The sequence below is a fragment of the Colobus angolensis genome, unplaced genomic scaffold, assembly GCF_000951035.1.
Source record: "Colobus angolensis palliatus isolate OR3802 unplaced genomic scaffold, Cang.pa_1.0 Scaffold141, whole genome shotgun sequence".
Lineage (NCBI taxonomy): Eukaryota > Metazoa > Chordata > Mammalia > Primates > Cercopithecidae > Colobus > Colobus angolensis.
The window spans coordinates 2,290,740-2,313,275 of record NW_012114500.1 but is presented as its reverse complement, the minus strand read 5'-3'; the positions used below and the strand labels follow the sequence as shown (position 1 = coordinate 2,313,275).

At 33.1% G+C, this 22,536-nt stretch overlaps 1 protein-coding gene and 1 long non-coding RNA gene across 3 annotated transcripts in view; one reads left to right on the top strand and one right to left on the bottom strand.

Moving 5' to 3' along the window:
* The window catches only part of OLFM3 (olfactomedin 3), a 200,866-nt gene that overhangs the window by 111,530 nt on the left and 66,800 nt on the right, over positions 1–22,536 (top strand). The gene's annotated exons all lie outside the window — the stretch shown is intronic.
* Positions 920–21,065, bottom strand: LOC105506908. Its single transcript, XR_001001009.1, has 2 exons — positions 20,974–21,065; positions 920–2,584 (listed from the first exon to the last, which is right to left on the bottom strand). It is a non-coding gene; the product is annotated as an uncharacterized LOC105506908 (long non-coding RNA).

The following is a 22,536-nucleotide window of genomic DNA, read 5'->3' as shown; positions in this document are numbered from 1 at the left end:
TTTGTAAACCACTGCTTTGGAGACCTTGCCAAACAGTTCAACAGTCTTCACAGGCTATCTTGATATGGATCAAAGGTCCCAAAATGGGTTAAATATGAGAATACTGAAGTTTCAAAAGCAGAAAAGGAAATTGTTAAAAGCTCTCATTTATGTACAGGATTAATATAAAATTCATGGAAAATGATTAATGAAGCATGGAATTTAGGTGTATTTTAATATAATCGTGTGTGTGTGTGTGTGTGTGTGTGTATTCTTGAGCTTTACCAAGGTCGAATAGCACATAAGTCTAAGGTCAAAATCCCAGTTTAAAAGTAATTTTGTCAGAGTGTGCTGATATGCTTAACTTAGCTGTAGCAACAGAGATAAGTGGAAGTTTGGGATTCTAGTAGAGTGCAACAGAAAAAGACAATAGATTGTAAACAAATAAACAAATAGAGGAATTTAGTCCAAAGCTACGGTAAAACTGATGGAGAACTAAGTCCCATTGTGGTTAGAAATAAAGGTTATACAACATGCACAAGGGCATAATGACCCTCAGAAAGGATTTAAAAATAAACACGTTAAACCTAAGCCCATTTGTCTTATTTAGTCACTCCAATTCCAGCTGGCTTGAAAGTAGGCAGGGTATTTACATTTATTAGTATTATATTTATTCTCTTTATACAAGGTGAATAGCTCATTGCTGGGATCATGTCCCCTGTGTTCTGAGTGCTGTGAACCAAAGAAATCTCTCAGGTGCTTCCATGCCACAAATAACATGCTTAAGCTCCATGTAGGGAAAATATTTCCAAACATGCTAATGGAAAGCTTAAAGAAGGAACCTGTCATTTCAATATATATAATTTGTGTTAAAGGTGCTTAAAGTTACACAGTTATAGAATGAATAGTTTAAATTACTGAAATACAATTACAATCTGTGTTAGTGTTCCCTTCATTGGACTGTAAAACACATTTAAAATAAACTTTAAGAGGAAAAATTACATATGACCTGAAGACTAATAGTAAAATAGACATTCATTATGCCAAATATTCTATTTTTCTTTAAAATTGGAAATATTAAATGACATGGTCTGAAAAAATGCAATTCCCTTTGAGTTTACGCAAAAGAAAATAAGTAAAATAAGTAAAAGTCAACCTACTGGAAAATAAAAGTATTCTTAGTGTTTAAATTATCTGGATTAAATAGTCTCACTGATTTACTAAATGAGGTAATTTATATGTTTACAATTTTATGATTCTCAGTATATATTTAGTATCTCAAAAGAGATTGTTTTATAAAAATCAGATAATAATTAGGAATAATCACTTCTCTTCTGGCATCTCACTAATAGAGCACTTTGTATTGATGTCTCTCTGTGTTATACCTTCTATTAACTTACACTGGAAACCAAATTTAAAACTATTTGTTGCCAAAGTGGAGAGAGCTTTATTGTCCATGCTCATCCTTGTCAACTTTTTAAAAATCTGTATTTATTCTTCTTTCAATTTTTAAAACACTACTCTAGTTGAATAGTAAAACAAAACAGTAGCAAGTAGTGAGCATATTAGGATTACAGTCCTTCACTCATTCACTACTGCACATAAAATGCCAGCAGTGAGTGTTATCACTGGTCCACTTAAAAGGTTTGACACTGAACAGCTCTGAAATGATGTTTATCACCTTCATGCTTTTTCCATTGTAATAGTCCTGCATTTGCTTCTCCATTGTAGTGGCATCAGCGTCGTCTTTCCTGATTTGAATCAAAGTCCACCAATTCTACTTGATTCATCTCATCAGTCTCTTCTACTTCTTTCCTCTTGGGTAGGAGTTTTTCCAGCAAGAAGTTTGTCAAAAAAGGGAAAGCCATTATCAAGAAAGTTTACCTTAAATTCAATGATTAAGCGCCTCTTCATGTGGTCTACAATAAATTGGCCTGCCTTCATTTAACACACACTTGATGGCCCCATGCTTTACTACATGATCTGGATGAGAGATGATGACTATGGTTCAGTTGTCAAGAGTGGATATTGGTTTTCAGAAGCCATGCAATACTACAACCAGCTGTATGTCCATATATATGAAAAGGTCTTCTCTTTGTCAAATAAAAACAGCATGGTCTTTCTGATCTCCAGTCCTGGTTTTTGGACTCCTTCATCATGGGATGCTATTTTCTGGCCATCTTTCATGCCTTTATCAATATGAATTACTAGAACTGTCTTCTCCCAAAACTATCTTCTTTCCATTGCAGCTTTTACATCTATCTTGAGGACTGATCTGTTTTGCATGGCCCTGGGTTTCCATGCACACAGCTTGAATTTGCTGAGCCATTCTGGGTTCTATCTGATGAATTCTTATTTGCATTCCAATACCTCAGCAATTAGGACAGCACTGTGCTGTTCTATTTTTCTTTTTCCACCTCTGACTTCACATCTGTCACAAATCACATTATGTTGCAGAGCCCATTTTCTTGTTGCAGCATCATATAAATCTTCTACCATTACTGAGAGCTGGTGTACAACATTTTTACCTTTCCTTTTAGTCTGCATCCTTCCTCCTCTTTGGAAACCAAAACTTGGCTCATATGGACATTAAGAATCCTTTCACCTGTAAGAGAGATCAAAGATTCAGGAACTGAGGTTGATTAGAATGAATAAATGAATGAATATAAATGTTACCATACAATCTACTTGAAAAAATTCAAATCTTACTTATCCTGTAACCCTTCACCAAAAATATTAAGAGTAAAATTTATAGCAAAGTATGAACAGAGTTAGCTTTTATTTTGAATAAGTAAAGGTTGAATAGAGAGGACAAACACTTGTTTATAAACACATTCTCTTTTGAAGAGAGCCTGTTTGCCAGCCCCTGTGGATTTCTTTGCCGAGGCTATGATAATGCTTACAGCAAAGAAGAAAAGAAGAGTTGGGCATCAGCCACAATGGTGGCTAAACTTTGAATTCAATGCAAATTTTTCACCATTTTTAAAGTATAAGTAGGCAAAATCATGTAGTTTCTTTAATAGCCTTGCACATTAAAATGAAAAGAACAAAGAAAAGGGAGGGAAAGGGCAGCAATGGGAGAGGAGAAAGGAGGAGAAAAGAGAAGCAAACATATTGTAAATCAGATTGTTTAAAGTCATTTTTTAAAAATTTGTTAAAGAGTGACCATATTTTTCTACTAAGATTTAATGTTTGAAAAAGGAATTAGGAAAAGTATGTTTGTTAGACACATGCGCAGATCTCAAAGACTGCTGTTCAGTTGTTGCTGCTCATAAGCTTCTATAGATGAAGTCTTTGTAGAGAAGCTTAAATTTGACTGGCTATCTGCTGGGATCTCTTATATTCACCAGCTTGTTGTTAGAAGGGTTTTTGGAGAATACAAAACTTTATTATCTCCCCAGGTTGCTCTAGTCATCACAGAACTGAGAATAGAACCAGTACAATACATCTCTTCTTGGCACACCTGTATAGTGTAAACAGGAAAAATAAATTGCAGAATCATTTATTATCAAAATTAATAAAGTCCCCCACAGGACAGAGTTTAATTTCATTCTTGTCCAGCAGGGCCATAGAAAATATGAAGCTTGAACTAATAAAGAACTTCAAGCTTTATACAATTAAGTTTACACATTAAAAAATTTAAAATGTTGTTCAGTATGCCTAATTCTACAATCCACAGTGTACCTAAAGACAAGTTTAAGATTTGGGGAGAACTAAGTATTAGATAAATGCATATCATACTGGTCATGTTCAACATTTATGTCTTTTAAAAATGGCAATTCCATATAATTCTAATGAATGCATAGTGAAATATTACTACACTTTGATTTTCATGGTAAATAATGTCCATGTTAAACCTGAAATTTTAAACATCAGTAATGAGTATTAAATGTAAATAGCTTTGCATATACACATTGGAGATTTGGCCACTAACATTTATTTTCTTTAATAGCTAAGCACCATGCTTGTCTATGAAAAATGACATTACTGTAGATAATCTAATGCATATAATTACTAGTCTTTAATATTTATCACAATATGAAACATTCAGTGAAACATTCAGTAGTATCTCAAACATGCGATACTATACAAGAAAGTGGTCCATATTTTAAGAAAACAAACAAAACCGTGCTTCCTATGACTAACAGTGATTAGCAGCTCATCGGTATTTTTGATTATTCTTCTAGTGCTTACATTTTATTTTTATTGCTTTTATTTTAATACTCATACAGTAATAACTAGCATGTTATTCATATAGTATCTACCTCCCTTATCTGGAATACTTGACAAAATATACTATTATTTCCTTCAAAACTACTGACCATTTTAAATGTCTCCTGAATCTCTGCAAAATATTTAAATTGCTGTGCTTAACCCAAGTCACTGTTTATTTTTTATACTAGGTTAATGATTCATGGGATGAATTAACTAGTGCAAATTTAAAATCTCTAGCTAAATGCTGCCAAACTCTGAGGCCTGAGTGGAATAAATATTCTCTCACACCAAGAACAATCTGCAGGGTGCTAACATTAGTTCAACCAAAATAATTAGAAAGATAAATTTGCTAAATCACTGTGAAAACTAATGTATTACTAATAATGTATGGAAAAAGAGGCTGTTTCATTAAATTGAATTCCCAGATTATCTAAATATTTGGTTAGGCTATATTGCATAAGGCGTGAAAGACAATGGTATCTGCTGAAAAGTGGAAATATTTGCTGTTTGAAGGCTAATTTTTTCCAACAATGTTAATCCATTCTGTTGTTTTCAATTTGCTGAACTATTACATCTTTTTATTAGTATTCAAATATTCCCAAATTATTTCTTGAATTTCATTTTTGTAATCATTTAAGCAATGAATCAAGTAGTTCTTTCTTCACTGAGTTTTAGAATTCAGGATATTCATTATATTCAGTACTACTTCATGGAGTCATTTTTGTTTGTTTAATTTTTTTTCTGCATAATGAACTTTGGTGAATAAGCATGGGAAATAATTAAGTCTTTTATACAGATATCAGAGACAAAGTTTTACCTTGATTAGAAGGATAATCAACTAATACCTTCTTAAAGAAGTCACAAAATTCCTGACTTATTGTGAAATTTTCATGTTGGCTGTGATATATTCTTTTGCAGAATTAGAAAACCAATGACAATTATTATAAAAATTTCAGAAATTATAGAAAAGTCTAAAAAGTAAATTGAAACTAATATCACTCCTAATTGTAGCAAGATTTCATCACAATAGTTTTCTTCTAGATTATTTTTTTCTTTCTGTGTGTATGTGTGTATCTCTATAGGCATAATTGTGTTTTAAGGTTATTCATATTATTGTACACAAAGATTATCCTCCTTTTTTCACTTATACTACATCCAAGTATTTTCCAAGATCATTAACTATTTTCCAAGGTCATTAAAAGCTCTTTGAAAGACATACTTTTAATATGAAGAAGTATCATATTTTCCAAGATCATTAAAACTATTTTCCAAAATCATTTTCCAATATCATTATTTTCCAACGTCATTAAAAGCTATTATTTTCCAAGTTCATTAAAAGCTATTATTTTCCAAGATCATTAAAATTCTTTGAAAGACATACTTTTAATATGAACAAGTATCATACTTAAGACTTCAGCCTGGTTTACTTGATCAGTTCCCTGTGACTGAATTTTTTGGGTGTTTTCAACTTAGTCATTATATATAATACGAACGACAATAGTTGTTCTCCACTTTTTTCTGGCTTTTTTATTATCCATAAGATGACTTCTGAGAAGTAGAATTATAAGTTCAAATGATATGAAAAATAAGATATTTAAAAGTAGAAAAATAATTTATTTAAATTTGACAAATACATATAGAATAAAAGTAATCATCTTAAACTCCTTTTAATCTTTTACCTCTTAGTCAAATACTACTAAGTTTTATGTACATTTTTATATACATTATGGTAGATCAGTATATCCAAATACACAAATTTATTACATGCACGTTTTTTGTTTATTTCTGTTTATTTTTTGACCAATAAAAATGAATCGCACCATAATTTCACATTTAATTTTTCCCACTTAATAATATTTTTCCAAGTCAATAATTATAAGTGAAACACACTCATGTTAATAGCTGCATACTATAAAACTACGCAGTTTGGATATATGATTTTTTTAATTTAACTATTCTTATTGATTGGCATTTATGTTGTTTCAAACAGTGCAGCCGTAAGCATGAGACATGTATCCTCATATACTGATCCTTTTTTTTTTCTCTATAATAGATTCAACTGTGGGATTTGTAGAATTTTAACAGACAATTTGAAGGTTGTTTGTATTACTTATACACAAAGATTTTCACTTTATACTACATTATAACTGTTTGGAAAATAAGTATTTTCCAAGATGATTATATTGTAATACTGAATTTGCAAAAGATTTTAGCAATCATGTTGCATAAGAGACTGCCTGTTCCCCATATCAGATTGAATTAAGAGATGTTCTAGACATTATTGACCTTAAAACCTTATTGGAGAGAAAATTCTCTTAAGGAGAATTTCTTTCAAATTTATTTTTCCTATTAATGAATTTAAATATGTTATTATATGTATATTTCTAATTTTCATTTCTTATTCCATAAATTGTATTTCCACATTTCTTGCCTATATTTTATTGGTTTGACATTTTATTATAAATATCTAGGAGCTCTTTAATATTAAAAATTTTTAACATTTTCTCTGTCATAGATATACAATTCTTTTCTTTCAAATATTTGTTCTTTTATTGTGCTTATTATGTTTACTGCCACAGTAATTTTTTTTTTCCATTCATGGAGTCAAATCTTTAAATTTTTTGATTCATGGCTTTTTGTGTCCTGATATTTGTATAACCTTACTCACCAGGAGGTTATAAAAATATTTCACCTATATCTATATTTTTATGCATTATAATTTATTCAAGAAAACAAAATTTTCTGCAGATAATTTGAGAAAAAAGGGTCAAATTAACTTATTACAGAGTATTAACTAATTGTTCTGATAGCAAATACTAAAATATCCATTAATTCCCCTCTTAAGATTTTTCAAGAGAAACAATTATATAACTGAGGGTAGTCCATTGGAGGAAAGTATGATATTTTATTTACCTTATTATACCCAGAGCCTGTCATAGGAGATGACATTTAACAAATGTTTGATGAATAAATTGGAAAGAATCAACAAGGAGAAAATATGATCTCATTAGCAATCTGGTAAAGGAGTTTGTTCCAATAATCAATTGCTGTGCAACAAACCATCCCAAAATTTCATGGCTTCATATGGTGATTTTTTAATTGTCTGTCTCACAGCTCTGTGGATTGGTTTGCCTCAGCTATGTGGTTTTTATTTGGAGGTCTTTCATGCAACTGCAGTCAGATAACACCTGGAATCATCTTAACTAGTGTCCCCACTCACATGTCTGATGTCCTAGCTGGAATGGCTGCAGTAGCCAGGGGCTGGTTCCCCCAAGCCAACATGCTATGCCTTGGATCCTGCTTCTTTCCCCTCCAGTCTCACTTCACTTTTTTCCTTTGCCTTGTGACTGAACTGGATGAGAAACCTCACCACTTTATTTTATGTACATACAAAATTATCACCCTCCACCTACCTACCAGCCGGCCTCCTCCCTCCCTGAGACTTTTATGTATCATTGCATAATGTCTGAGCCAAAAGTTGAGCTGCAGTTCTATAAAATGAGCAACTTAAAATTAAGTATTAGTTAACTTAAGTCTTTCCACTTTTTATTACTTTTTTTTTTTCCATACCATGTATGTTTTCTCCTCCCTCACCTCTCTTTTCTTACACATTTCAAATTTTGGGTGGTTGCGGGGAGAGGGCGGAACCTTCTCATTTTTGCATGAACTCAAAAGGAGAAAGTTAAACATTTTTTAAAAGACAAACACCTTTGTTTTTGTATGTACTCCCTCTTGCCCATATTCCAAATTAAGCTCACGCTTGAATATTCAAAAATTCAACTGAAGCTTTTACATCACTTATTATAAAATATTAATTGAGTGTTTACACACCTCCTCATTTGTCAGTAATATCTATACATGTACACTGGACCCTTGAACAATGAGAGACTTAGGGGTGCTGATGCCCTGTGCAGTCAAAAACCCATGTGTAACTTTTGATTCCCTCAAAACGTAACTACTAATAGCCTGCTGTTGACTGGAAGACGTACCAGTAGCGTAAAGCGTTGATTGACACACATTTTGTGTGTTATGTGTATCATATACTGTATTTTTATGACAAAGTAAGCTAGAGAAAAGAAAATACTATTGAGAAAATCATAGAAAAGAGAAAATTTATATACTATCCATTAAGTGAAAGTGAATCATTATAAAAGTCTTCATCCTCATTATCTTCACATTGATTAGGCTGAGAAGGAAAAGGAAAAGAAGGGGCTGGTCTTGCTGTCTCCATGAAGGAGGCAGAAGAGATGAGGGAGATGGAAGGAGAGAAGGGAGAGGCAGGCACTCTCCATGTCACTTTATGGAAATACATTGTAACTTCTTTCTGACTTTTGCTTTTTCATTTATCTAAAAATGTTTCCATATTTTTCCTTTTTCCATCATTTACTTTACTTCAGTGCTTGTATCATGGAAGGGCCCATGTCATAAAAAGCAAAGGAAGTCTTGAATAATTATAAACTTTCTGTCTGTTACCTGGCTCTGGTTCTGAAGCTCCCATCTCCATAAAGTGGTCTTCTGTTAATTCCTGTGATGTGGTGTCTACTAGCTCTTGAACATCTACAAAATCTATAGCTGGAAACCCTGTATTCATCACCTTTTTTTTCATATCCACAGTCTCTTTCATAGTTTTCCTGACTGGCTCTGTTGTAAATCCTGTGTAGACATGTGCAACATATGGACAATTTTCTCCAGCAGAAATCTGATGGCTTTCATGGATTTCATGGATTTTTCTCTAAGAACAGTGACATCGTCAATGGAATTTCATGGTGTTCTGTCTTTTGGGGTTCACTTTCATAGCACTGAAAATACTTCCCATAGAGTAACATGTGTAATGAGCCTTGAAGGTTCTTATGACCTCCTGATCTACAGGCTGAATTAGAAACATTGTGTTTCAAGGCAAGTAGAACACTTAGAGGTCTTTGATATTGAACTCATGGGATTCTGGGTGGCCACGAGCATTGTGCAGTATCAAAAGAACTTTAAAAGTCAATCCCTTACTAACAAGGTACTTCCTGACTCCAGGGTCAAAGCATCAATGGAACCATTCCAGAGAAAGGATTTTCATTGTCCAGGCCTTCTTACTGTACAACCAAAAGACTGGTAGCTGGTACTTATCTTTTGCTTTGAAGGCTTCAGGATTAACAGCCTTATAGATAAAGGCAGTCCTGATTATAAACTGGCTGCATTTGCACAAAACATTACAGTTAACCTATTAGTTTCTGTCTTAAATCCTGGTGCTCGCTTCTCTTCCTTACTAATATATGTCCCTTGTGGCATTTTTTGTCTGTTTTTGCTTTTGTTTTTGTTTCCAGAATAGGACACTTATCTCTGCATTAAAAAGCTGGTTCAGAAAGGTGTCCTTTCTTCTCAACAATATTCTTAAGGGTGTCTGGGAACTTATCTGCTGCCTCTTGGTTAACAGAGGCTATTTCTCCTGTTATCTTGACATTTTTAGTCAATCTCTTTCAGAAAACATTAAACCATCCTCTGCTGGCACTAAATTCTCCAGCTTTAGATTCCTCACCTTCCTTTTACTTTAAATTCTCATATAATGACTTTTCTTAGTAAAGAGGGAAATCCCAAGGGGACCAGGAAAATGGAGAGGATGTTGGGAGAGGTCTGGGGCTCCAGAAAGTCAATAGATGGGGATAGAAAACAGAAGATCTAAGAAGTCAAAGAAAGTGCAGATTCTTCTAGATCATTGATGGTGTTGTGACCTAATGTTGATGAATAAGCCCAAACTTTCTCCGTATTTTCAAGACTCCTGGTGATAGTGTCTTAAAAGATGGTGAGAATCAATACAGATCAGGATTTAAAAAAAAAAAAAAAAGAACAAAGATAGCAAGTTTTTATTTCCCTTTGGAAGGCCAGATGGAACCTGCTCTCTTGTCCTTTACTCTTAATGTTTATTATTCTAAATATTATGAATGTCATGGATGTATTTAACTCTGAAGATGTTTGTCTTTTACACATGTAAACAGTAACTCTAAAAGTATACATTCTTGAGAATGCAAAAATGCAATATATGTATGTAAATAGATATAATAATTATTAATTGCACATCAGTTCTTTTTCATACTATTCTGGCAAGAAAAAGAGAGGCAGGTAATTATACTAAAATTGATATTGTACCCAGGTGGAAAAGCCAAGTAACTAGAACATGCCTTAGAAAAGTGGTGCAGTGAAACACATAATTGGACATTATCAACGACATTAAGGATATGTCACAGACACACATTGGTAAGGAAGGAAAGGATTCTGAAATATACAGTAGGAGGTACTCCTCCTACCATTTAGGGAGCTTATACCACAGTGGAATAAGAAATGACTTGAAATATTTTATGACTATATTATTTTAATTGGAAGTAGAAATCTGAATTTCCATATTTTTGAATATGTGTGTGTATATATAGTATAGAAATTGTATATATGTATATATATTATATATAGTATATATATAACAGTAAATATAAGCAGGCAAATATTCAGGTTTGATATTAACCAGGCTCCTCCAGGAGTTAAGCTAGAACCATTGATTTTTTTAAAACTGTAATACCTGTTACCTTCATCTTCTATTCCACTGGAAAAATGACAGCCACCTGGGACAGTTTTGCAGAGTAAGATTGGCTGATAGAAGTAACCCTTAGGCTCACTTGATCTTCATTGGTCATGTCTTAGTTCCTTCCTATTTTCACTCAAGAAGGTCTTTGGTAAACAATCTACTACCCAAAGCCTTGAATTAAGGAACTATGCCCAGAGCCATTCTGACTAGATTATTTGGGGTAAGTAGATATGAAAGATAAAACTGTCAAAATGGGAGACAATTTTATTTTTCATGTCTACTTTAACCTTACTGTTGTTACTGTAAAACAGGTGATCAGTCTCCTTCTCAGGAGACCGGACTTCATAAAACACTAGATGATTTCCTGGACTTCACCATGCTTGGCAGCTGTCCCTGCCTTGTTGAGGTTGGTCAAACCTTCATAGGTTTACTCACTACTGGCAATTACATCTAGGGCAGTGTCATTTGGTACTGCCCAAGAATCTATCTAGATTATGGTCTTCTGCATAATCTTTACCAAAATGAAACAGATGTAAAACTCACAGCAACCATCTCTCACTTTAACTTATCATGCCCTGTCAGGCTTACATCAGTGTTGTCCTGGCAGAAAAAGCAGTTCTCCAGATTCCAGGAGTTCTCAAGGATCCGGATCAATACTATCTTATAGGCAGCCCTGGCAGCCGGATTGGCAAGCTATACTGACTTGGGTTTGCATAGACATGAAAGGTGGCTTAAAGATTTGTTTGGCAAATTTTAGTTACCTAATCTAATATATGTGGATATTCTATATATGACTATATAACAATAGCAGAACTAGAAAACTTCTTTTAATCTTTATTTTATATATATATGTATATATATATGCACTTATATTAAGGGTAGAAGTAATATAGTGTTGTTTTGTTGTTTTTTTGATTTTGACATACATAAATTTTTGGATATAATATTTTTGAAAATTTGATTGTTATATAATCAATACTCATGTAGTTTTCCAAAACACCATTAATTTTCATTTTAATGTCACATGTTATACTCAATGGTATCTTAAAATCAAATGAATGTCATATGTGTGTGTGTGTGTGTGTGTGTGACTAAATTTTCATTATCTGTATTTAAAATAAAACTAATTAAATTATGTTATGTGGTGTGAATTTTCATGAGGTTAATTTCTAAAGTTGTAATCAGTGAAGAAATGGTTAATCTCTATATGTTTTTATCAGATGTCTAGACATAATTATTAAATATTTAGGCAAAAGTACAGAAAAGCAGATGGCATTTCTGACAGTAAAAGGTCTGAATGCTTGTTGTACAGCTGCTCCTTTTATAATCCCAGATTTTAGGAGATGGAAGAAAGAATGTTTTGTGAGATTTTTCATCAATTACATGCTATTTTCCTTTACAATAAGAATGTAATTTAAGAGAAACTTTATTTTGGGGTGTTATTTGGCCTCTTACAAATTCATAAAGGAGTGACTACTGACTCAGAATATTTACGAAATTCAGAAAATGCATTTACCAAGTAAACCTTGAATCACTTTTCCTTAAATTAAAATTTCCTGAATACAGAATAAAAGACATTTGGCTATTTGCTATTCAGAATTACATTTACCAAAAGGGCATTCAATCAATCCACAGCTAAATCTAGGCTTCTATATAAATCCACTTATATTAAGTGAATTAGTAATATTCCAGCCATTATGAAAGATAGGAATACATGATTTTTGACCCAGACCCAATGTATGGCATCAAAAAGCAAAATAGCTTATTAAGTAAGACATAAAAAATACCAAACAAATATCAAACAAAATCTTTTACAAACAGAAGAAGAAATGATATAGAGCCCAGCATCAAATAATTTAAGATATAGCAAAACAGCTGAAATATTGAATTGAGAGAAAATCATTATTGTAAGGAATAATTTCTCATTTATATAAGATAGAGGTGTGATCAAGAATAAGAAGAACTATAAATACATTTGGAAGTTCAGATTCAAACTATGCTATATAATCAGTAGCATGTATAAATAATGTCATAAAAACTGACATTGAAAGAAAAAAATGTAGTGTTTAATGAAATCAATCCATGTTTCCTGTGTTTTAAGCAAAAAATTGATTCTCATTAGTCCTTGACAAAAGGGTAATACAACAATCCACTGAGATTCTGTGGCATCCTCTGAATAAGGTTCATAGTTTTTCTTTAACTTTAGTACAATCTCAAAGCTGAGGTGAGAATTCAGCTCATTCCAAATTATCCCTTCTCTGCTTCCCTCCCTTGGTGATATTCCTCAGAACTTTCACAAGCATTAGTGGTCAATATGTTACCAAATGTGGTTCAGTTACAAATATTTTGCAGTTCATATGATTTCTCTAAGGGGCAATGATTACTGGTTGAAGTCCATGATGAGGTACACACCTAAAAGCTATTTCTACAACTGCTCTCTGCCAACTGAACTATAGCTGATCTGAACTGCACACATTTGTACTAAGGCTAATTCTTCATTAGTTTTCGAGGACTGTGGTTGCGTCTGTCTTCTAGAGCTGTCTAGTAAGATTTTCTGCCACCATCACGAGTTGCCTCCTAGAACTCTGTTGCCATTGCTCAAAAGATGGACCCAGAAGATGCATGGCAACTAAGGCTGCTACTAGCTCACAGGTAATGGCTTCCGGCATGAGCCCAGGTCAATACTGGAATCTTGTCTCCATTATTTCTACCCCTACTGCTTCCTATAACCACTAATCTCAAGCCAGTGTTAGAGCCTCAGTGCTACAGATGGCATCAGTATTCATCACTGTAGCTGATGTAGAATACAAATTTATCAGCTTATGAAAGTTACCTTCCCTCTGATGTGACCAGTTTAATGGGTGACCCAACATACATGAGTGCCTGTGTGTTTTGTGGACTCTACATAGTAAGTTTACATCTGCTTCCTCTGGCACTGATGGGGTCCACACAGAGCAGTTCGGAGAAGTTAGTTCAGGTGTGCTGTGGCATCACTGCCTACCACCCAATATCCAAAAATGAAGCATATGACCATTAACACAACAATGGAGATAAAACAATCTAACCACCATCACATTAATTAAAAAATAGTACCCACACTTCTCTGATAAATGTCTCTAAGACATAAATCCAGCTTTGGGTCTTTCCAAAGATTTTTCAATTTTCAGAGTCTCAAGGTCTTACATTGAAATGAAAGTCTTAGTGCCTAGTTGTAGCTTCTCTAGGACATGTGGTTGAGAAGGCACTTAAATTCCCATTGTGTCTCAAGAGTATGCTCCTGAAGTCCTTTCACTTTGTGAGCTGTATCTAAGGTGATGCCATCAGGCATACATATCCTAAGCCAGTTTTATAAGTATTAAATAGAAAAAAAAAAACTTATCTAGCAAACTCTAAAACTCTAAGGGAATCTGAATAATACTAAGACTTTATCATAATGATATTAAAGTTACAACTAAGCTTTAATAAAAGATGTGCTGTACAAATAAAATTTGAAAAAAGATGTTTTATTAAAGACTAAATATTTAAACACAATGTTAACAACTAAGTGACTTTAAATACTTAGACTAAGATCATTTTTAGTAAGATTGTACATATTAAACTTACTTACATTTAATTAAAAAAAAGGTTGATAATGAAAGTAACACTAAACACTAAAAGTCCAGAGTAAGTTTTACCTATTTATCATTCCCTCTTTCTTCTCCTATTCCAAAATTCTTACGCAACATTGTCTCACAAAAATTAAAATATACAAAAGTAACTTCTGATGATACTGTTTATTTTATGTAATAGTGTTATTTTGGAAATATAGCTCATTGAAAAACTGTTTTCTAATATGTAATATCAGTTTCAACAAAATTGGAACATGTTTAATCAAACCAAATACATGTTCTGTATTTTGATCTCCTGATCTTTTTACTATTATAAAATAGTAGTCAAGGCATAAAACTTGTTGGTATCAAGAAGTCTTTCAGGATTGAGGAAGAAGTAATGGAAAGAGAGGAATCTAGGTATCCTAATAGATACTGATGGTGTCACTCTTAAAGCTTTATGTTAAATGAACAGCTGGGCTAAAAGTTTCAACTTTCGAATCCAGACTTCTTCAAATGATCAGCAAATTAGAAATAACCATGGTTTGTATATTTACTATTAGTCAAATATTGCAACTATCTGAATATTTTACAACATATTTGCATACTACTTTACTGTTTACACAGAAACTTTCATATGTAAGCTCATTTGTTCTTCAAAATGGCTCAGTGAAGGATCCGTTCACCAACAAGTATGTTTCAGATATTGTGTGAATAGGTTGGACTCTCTTTTTCTAGACAAACTGAAATTATAACCCAAGTGACACACCTAAGAGGATGACAGAGCTAGATAAGGAATTGTGATATGATGATTGCAAACCTTGTGTCCATCCCACTTTAGGATACTGACGTTTACAAGACAATATGAACACACTTATATGGCACAGTGATTTGTTACAACCTATACTAAAACCCTGGAAAAACCACCATGCAGTCTTCTAAATGATTTTAACATACAGAATTCCGGTAGGATGATTATTAAAAAAGAAAAAAGAAAATAAAGAAAAGCTTAATAAGCTAGATAAATGACAATATTTAATTTGGAATTTTAATGCTAAAATCATCTCTTATTTTGGCCAGGCTTAAACTTGTTTTTATTCTAAAGCAAACAAATACAAACCAAGTAACAGAGCTAGAGCTATTAAACTGACTGCCCTAAATTTCTGAATGTAGGAGTAATTTTTATAGACACTTTTCATCCCAGAGATATAGAAGTACTTTAGAAACAATAATTTTGTAAAAGCATTTTACAGAATATAGGTATGTAGTGGCCCAGTAGCCACCATTTCTCTGAGTGCTCATCGCCTGGGCACTTGGACTTGCTGTGTGGAGGAGGGAGCTTAAGAAACCAGCCAACACTTAACACCACTGTCTTCTGGCATTCGCCAATTCCTTTTAGTATGGTTTGCACTTTAAGGCTGTTCAAAGCAGGTGGCTCCTGCTGTAAGAAGAGAGTTGTGGGAAGATATCCATGAAATGAATATTTATAAACAATCCCAATCTTCATTTTAAGTATAAGAGAAAAATAAATTTTAAACAGAGAGGTCCTTAGGAATTGCTGATCTAAGGCATCATCTCTTAAATATTTACAACATTCTTATGTTGTGAAATTCTTTAATCTGAAGTACTGTAAATAAATTAAGAGTGCAAAACTGAATCTGCCAGAGAATTCTGATAAATTCTCTTTTAGCATGAGCAAGCCAGTCATTTATGTAAATAGTTTCCTCATTTTTTTGTGCAAATTGTTTTTCAAGGAAAGTTAAATCATTTTGTTATTTAACTGAAATCTACTTTGTGACATTCACTTAAATGATAGTGTTGAAGTATTTTCTTGTAGTTGTTTTAAAACTGTCAGGGCAATTCCAGCAAGATTACTGGAAGTTAGGTATAAGACTTGATGACATTCTCCAACTCAATTCCATGCATACATATTTTGAGCTCTTGATATGGCTTTGAAATGGAGACAAGTGGTCTGATGACAGACAAAATAGAATATTTGAAATGATACTCTTAAGTTCAGCGTAGAGACTGTAGATAACCACTTCTTGTATGCACATTTTATTTTCTATTTAACTCATCCTATGTCCTAGAATATACATTTTATTTTTTTTAATTAACAGACTTTATTTTTTAAAGAAGTTTTAGACTTACAAAAAAAAGAGCAGAAATTAGTGTTCCTATATCTTCCTTCTATTCCATGCATGTGCACATAGTTTCTCCTATTATTTACATCTTGCATTAAGATGTTACATTTATTATAATTTATTAGTCAATACTAATGCATTAACATTAAACTCCACAATTTACAGTAGAATTTGTGTTGTACATTCTATGGATTTTGGCAAATCTATAATGACATGTATCCACCATCACAGTATCATATAAAATAGTTTCACTCCTCTAATGTATTTTAATTGCTTTTTCAGATTGCTCACTGCCATCTCAGTATTTTTCCTCCCAATCTAGGGGATATTATCTATTTTAAAATTCTGTTTATACAGAATCATTTAATTTTTCTTCATTAACAGTGAATTTAATTACTTTTTCATAAACTAATATCTTTAAATGGATTTTACCCAGGACTATGAGGTCAGAAATAATTCTACTTAATGAAATTGTTAGTCATGAGGGGATTCATAGTCATTGTGACTCAGAAAGTCTAATCCACAACTAAGAGAAGCTGGGATTTAGAATTCTGCAATGACTTTCAGTGTAATGTCTGCTCATTACTTAAATCAGGATGGGAAAATTCCAGCTGGCCAGTTGGAAACTACTTAGCCAGTTGGGGAAGATGAGCCTAGATCCCTGCTCCTATTTCTTAAAGTTAGATTTGCAGATAATCTGCCTTCTCCTTCCATTCAATACCTCAAACAGTATCACAACACAGAGCAACAGATCTAACACTTGAGATAAAATAATACCAGTTACACTGTGTGACCCTGGGAAAGATATTTAATGTTGTTTAGCCTCAAACTCCTTACTTAAAAATACTGAATGTGGGTAACAGGTTGACACTTGCCTCAATATCTGTAATGATCAAATTATTTAGTATATATCAAAATTATATACATAGTACCAGACATTTGACAGATGCTCAATAAATATTTGTCACTGTTGTTACTATTACTGTTATTATTATATTATTAGAATTCTTACTATATTGTGAAGATACAGAGTAGAAATTGACCATAGCAACAACTGACTGCAGTTCAGGCAAAAATGATCAAGGTACTTATTAGATCTTCCATTCCAGACATGGATAGTTTTAGCTATACAGCCAAAGTAAATTAGCATTTTAGTGGTGGGTACAATGTTCAATTCAAGTAATAGTCATTGGAATTTCTCCCAGCTTCCCTCTGGGTTAGTTTGACATGTGTCTATTTACTTTCTAATGTGAAATCATCCAAAATATAATTAATCTTTGAAAACCACATGGTCAAGAGGCAGAAAAGGTTTTTTTCAAAAACCGCTATTAATTGTAAAAGTATTATATATTTTAAAAAGTTCCCTATCTATTTTTCCAACTTACAGAATTAGAGGACTACAAAGCTATGATGATTATTCCTGCTCTCAGGCCAGTCTGCTCATAATAAGCAATGTAGGCAAGAGGAAGAAATGAATAACTAAATGTTGAAGTCATATTACATTTTATTTTATTTTATTTTATTTTATCTTTGAGACGGATTCTTGCTCTGTCACCCAGGCTGGAGTGCAGTGGGGGATCTCGGCTCACTGCAAGCTCCGCCTCCTGGGTTTACGCCATTCTCCTGCCTCTGCCTCCCGTGTATCTGGAACTACAGGCACCCGCCACCTCACCCTGCTAGTTTATTTTATTTTATTTTTTTTTGTATTTTTAGTAGAGACGGGGTTTCACCGTGTTAGCCAGGATGGTCTCCATCTCCTGACCTCGTGATCCGCCCACCTCGGCCTCCCAAAGTGCTGGGATTACAGGCTTGAGCCACCGCGCCCGGCCACTCATATTACATTTTAATAGTCAAAATATTTTCTCTGCTAGATCCTGAAGTTGGAGATTACTTATTTTAATAAATAAAATGTAAATTTTTGGAGAGTAACAATAAAAGTCAATATTTATTAATGTTTAATTGGTCTGGCAAAATTTAAATGATGAGCAAGTATTGCATCATTTAAAGCAAACAGTAGCTCTCAGAGTACCAGTATTTTCTTCATTCTACACTAGAGAAAACTGAAAAAAAGATCTACTAGTAACTTGACTAAGCTAGAAAATGGTGTGAATAGAATTTGAACACAGGCCATGTGGTTAACACAGACTCTGTACTCAACTATTCTGTTATACTAGGGAAGAACAAATACATTATAAATAAAAAAAAAAAATTAAAACCCAGATCTACCACATAGTACTCATAACCATGAAAAAGTTGCAATACTTGCACCCCCCACCTGGGCCAGTTACATTTTCCTTAAATTAAGGTCCTATAGGCCTTACAGGGATGCTGTATTTTGTACAACTTCTACAAATCACTAACATGATAGTATTATAATGTGTATGCTTTTCTATTTTTAATATAAAAGCTTGCATTTTATTAGCCTATCATTTTATGAGCCTGAATTTCATATATTGAAGACAATTTCCCCCATACAAAATAAATTGTGATATATAAAACAGCAAGAACACAATGTTAAATCACTTTTGGGATTTTCTTGAGACTCCTCTTTCCTGCTTATGTTCTTATAAATGAATATACATATGCAGAAGGAAGAACAACAAAAGGGAAGCTTGGAGGCAATGTAAAGGGACGCGGAACTCTTCTCATGCTCATATGTTTATTATATTCTATGAAACCATTCAGATCTTCTTCGTGTTTATTCATATTAAGGTAGCTATGTTTTATGGTGACATTTTGATACACTTCATCTTATCTTAGCAATTCACTTAGTTTGTGAAAATGTAAGTTGTATATTCTAAAATTTTTAAGTATTCACTGAAATATAAATTTTCAGCTGATACCAGCTTTTAAATGTTCTACAATCATGTAATTAAAATTAGGTTGATTTGTTTTTAAAGATTTTAAAATTTAATCCTTTTTTTGTCTAAACCTAACTTATTTTTTGCATTGTACCCATTAAGATGTAAAGTGGTAGACAATCTTCAGTAGCGTTTCTACAGAAGCCAAAATGATAGAACAAGCCTTTTGAATTCTAAAAAGTACCAAAACGTTCATCTTCATTACTAAAATACAGTAATTAGAGGCAAACTTTTAATCCCCATTTCATGTTGTCTTGTTTGTTGATGCCAAGTTGAGGTTTCATTACAGAATAATTATCATTCATCATCATTTAGCTTGGAAAGTCTAACTTCTGAGGAAATGAAATTGAACCAGAACAACTGAGATCTTTCCAGGGAAGCTACATAAATAGTTTTTACGGACACTATTTTTTAAAGTTGAGAAGTAAGCTATAATTTTAGTTTTAAAAACCAATCCCCTCTAAGGAAAGGTGTAGCACTTACTTCTATCAGACATATATGTATTAAAGCTTCCACTCATCTTTATTTTCTCCCATTCAATCAATCCTAAATAGCTTTTTAATATATCATCAATCATTAGCCTTTTTCAGACCTCTAAAAATAAATTTTCTGAACTCTTACCATAGCCACCTAACTTTACCAGATCTATTCTCCACTCAACCACTTGGGTTTTCTGACTAAATCAAAGGAACAAATAAATTTGCTCATGCCACTGCCTTTGATAAACACCTTTGCTAACTTCCTGTTGCCAATATGTTGATGCACCTATAGCCTATGAGGCTTTCCATCTCTTTTCTTTCTTTTTTTTTTTTATTATACTTTAAGTTCTAGGGTACACGTGCGCAATGTGCAGGTTTGTTACATATGTGTACATGTGCCATGTTGGTGTGCTACACCCATTAACTCGTCATTTACATTAGGTATTTCTCCTAATGCTATCACTCCCCTCTCTCCCCTCCCCATAGTAGGCCCCAATGTGTGATGTTCCCCTTCCTGGGTTCAAACGATCTCATTGTTCAATTCCCACCTATGAGTGAGAACATGCTGTATTTGGTTTTCTGTTCTTGGGACAGTTTGCTGAGACTGATGGGTTTCAGCTGCATCCATGTTCCTACAAAGGACACAAACTCATCCTTTTTTATGGCTGCATAGTATTTCATGGTATATATGTGCCACATTTTCTTAATCCAGTCTGTCACTGATGGACATTTAGGTTGATTCCAAGTCTTTGCTATTGTGAATAGTGCAACAATAAACATATGTGTGCATGTGTCTTTATAGCAGCATGATTTATAATCCTTTGGGTATATACCCAGTAATGGGATGGCTGGGTCAAATGGTATTTCTAGTTCTAGATCCTTGAGGAATCGCCATGCTGTTTTCCACAATGATTGAACTAGTTTACAGTCCCACCAGCAGTGTAAAAGTGTTCCTGTTTGTCCACATCCTCTCCAGCATCTGTTGTCTCCTGACTTTGAATAATTGCCATTCTAACTGGTGTGAGATGGTATCTCATTGTGGTTTTGATTTGCATTTCTCGATGGTGAGTTCCATCTCTTTTCAACATCTCTGAACTTATCTATTATCTTCACCTTCCTATGCTTCAAGGACATGAACCTTCTTACCTTCCTCCCAAACACATCAGGTTCTCTGAGCTTCTGCTTTCACTCCTGCAAAACTGCCACCCATTCTTTAATGCTCAACTCAATCATCATCTAACATATTTCATAAATTTTTAACTCAAAGTGAGTAGCTGACTTTGTGATCACACAGTTATAATTCATGTTTTTATGACAACATTCATCTTATTATGTACTCATGATGTGACTACTTCACTTCTTTCTGTACTACTTACGTTCTAGCACATAAGTAGCTAAAATATATATGTTTTAAATAATTTTAATGTAAATTCTAGTTTCACTGTGTATTCAAAGTATATCAATGCATATTTGTGTGCATTCTATTTTGAAAGTATTTAATAGTATTATAAATCATATTTATATTACTTGTATCAAATATAAAAGAAATTTAACTTTTTTGATACAAACTAGATTATAGATATGATTTGTTTTGTTTGGTTTGGCTTTGGTTTTGTTGTGTCTGAGTGACATATTTATGGAGATGTTTATTGTCAAAACACATGAAAGTTCTCAACTGTTTTAGGATTTGTTCTATTTTAGGGTTTGTGTCTACTGGTAGCCTGTCAAGCTATCAATTCTTACTGCTGATGATGCATCTTTCTGCAGAAGATGTCAGACAAACCACTCAATATTTTTACACAATTTACTATGAGTAAATTAACCAGTAAAGTAAAACTAACCTTATTATAATTTTGTGTACAATAAAAGTGAATGATGACCTGGGGGCTTTCTTATAAAACAAAATATTTGAACTTTAATGTTCAGACTGTTTTTTCTCTGTTGGGATCTAAAAAAACTTTTTTTCAACACATGTTTTGTTATTCTACTTGAGATTATAGTTAAGTGGCAATAAAATAAGTAAAATGGTCTTAAAATACATTCATCATGTGTCAGTATAAAAAGACACTTACTGATTTTTACCAAGTATTTAGCATTATACTTTCTTGGTATTAAAAAGATAAAACTCCTGCTGTCAAGGATTTTGGTAAGGGTGATAAATATAAAACCAAAGTGTTATAAAATAAGGTGACTGCACAGTGACTGGGTATGTATAAGAGTTATAAAGTCAAGAATCAATGTTTCTGTATAGTGTCATAGGAAAAGGAAGTAATGGATGCTTTATTAAAGTTACCTTGGAAAAATTTTATATTATACATTCTTGCACTCATTCCCACAGCATTTAGGGAAGAAAAGCCCTCACCATATGGATATTTTAAAAAAAAGTTCTCTAGGTATTATAAATCTGACCTTTCTGCTTATACCCCCACAGGAAGCCACTGTGAGAAAAAAAGACCCACATTATCTCCTAAGTTTGCTTGAGGCCAGGAGTTGGAGAAACCTTCTGAGAGGAAATGAACTTTGAGTTTAATTTTGATGTGTTAGTAGGCCATTAACAGTCTGTAATATCTAAGGGGACAGAGGCATTAGAAACGTAGCAATTGGGATGTGTGAGGAAGAAGTCGAAGAAGCAGTTGGAAAGCTAGACAAAGATTACATAAGCTTTATGAAAAGTTAGGAATCTCAAATACCTGTACTGCAAGGCAACTG